Here is a 1,464-nt window from a genome sequence, read left to right on the forward strand (position 1 = left end):
CTGTTTACTTTACTTCCACTCTCAAAAATCTTTTTTAAACAGATTATATGTGGCCAAATCTTTGAAATGTTTTATCTTGTTCACATTTTTAGATAACAAAAACCTGGCATTGGCCGCAGGCTGCGGTTCCCAGCTTGCAGGACAGCGAGGAGGAGATCCACCTTCGTCCCCCAGGCTGTTCTCCTCTTAAACTCTTAAATTCTTAAACTCTTATTCCAAGATCCATGACACCCCTCCCCCCCACCATACAGACTCGCTCACCCCATTGTGCAATACGGGTTTACAGTGCAATGCTTTGACGTGCAATACTTTTCATGTGCAATACTGTCTTTACTGTGTCCTTACTGTGCAATACTGCTCGATGTGCAATACTATTTCGATGCTGGAGCCACTACCTCAAGACCTCAAGTGCTAAGCTACTCTTATCCTATGCTTTTCCTTTGCTCTGACTGTCTCTATAATAAGCCGCTCTCGCACAACTCTAATTGCCCCACGGGGATAAATGAAGTTTTCTGAAATCTGAATTAAACCAGGGTGTGTTTACTTTTCATGTCACTGGCTCGAGTTCTGTTGTCTTCTATGTCAATCGAATCAGCTCAGGCCCTCCAGAATCAGGGCAATTAAAAGTGTGGGGTATTTTCCCCCTATTTTGCCCTTCAATTTTTTGGGGACAGATTCAACCATTCTGATTTCAACAGTTTTGCTAATTCTTTTCCAAAACTTTCAAAATTAACATATTATGTTGATTTTTTTTAATTACAAGTGAACACAAAGATTTCTGTGTTCACTTTTAATGATACAACTGAAAGACCGTCCTTCTCATTGTAATCAAAGAATAGTTTGACAGGCCAAGCCTGCCTCACCATGAAAGCTTCGTAAATGAAGTTTTGCAACAGTCAGCAGTATCTTTCAAAATTTCACTGGGTATTTTCTTCTTTGATATATTGTGGTTAATTGTGTTTGTTTTGTGTATCTTGGATCTTGTAGCTCCTACGTCATTTGCTAATATATTTAAAATACATTTTTTGGGAGAAAAAAAGTCGAGCCAGCCAGGAGTCGAACCTAGAATCTTCTGATCCGTAGTCAGACGCGTTATCCATTGCGCCACTGGCCCCTTAGAAAAGACAGTAAAAGCTTTAGTATAAATCATATGCAGTAACGTATTCGGTCGGGAACGATTTCATATCGTCTGATTGATTACTTCAGTGTTTCATTGTCACTTACAAGCTTGGCAGGTTGCTAAATGACGTTTTGAAACAAAACATGGCACAGGCAAAAAAAAACTCCCAACAAAAGCCTCACCACTATGACGCCACACAATGACGTCATTAGCTTTACATTCATTTTACCCGAATGGTAATTGTATGATTGAAATTTGTTCAAACATCATATTGAAAAAGATTTTTTAAAAAGATTTTTAAAAAAACATGGCAACCCAAAAAAAAAAAAAAGAACCGGAAGTGC

The 1,464-nt window shown here is 38.7% G+C and overlaps 1 non-coding gene across 1 annotated transcript; it reads right to left on the reverse strand.

Moving 5' to 3' along the window:
* Nucleotides 1–1,041: 1,041 nt before the first annotated feature.
* trnar-acg (transfer RNA arginine (anticodon ACG)) lies at nt 1,042–1,114 on the reverse strand. Its single transcript has one exon. It is a non-coding gene; the product is annotated as a tRNA-Arg (tRNA).
* Nucleotides 1,115–1,464: the final 350 nt, after the last annotated feature.

Source organism: Hippocampus comes, unplaced genomic scaffold (assembly GCF_001891065.2).
Source record: "Hippocampus comes isolate QL1 unplaced genomic scaffold, H_comes_QL1_v1.1 scaffold104, whole genome shotgun sequence".
Taxonomy (NCBI): domain Eukaryota; kingdom Metazoa; phylum Chordata; class Actinopteri; order Syngnathiformes; family Syngnathidae; genus Hippocampus; species Hippocampus comes.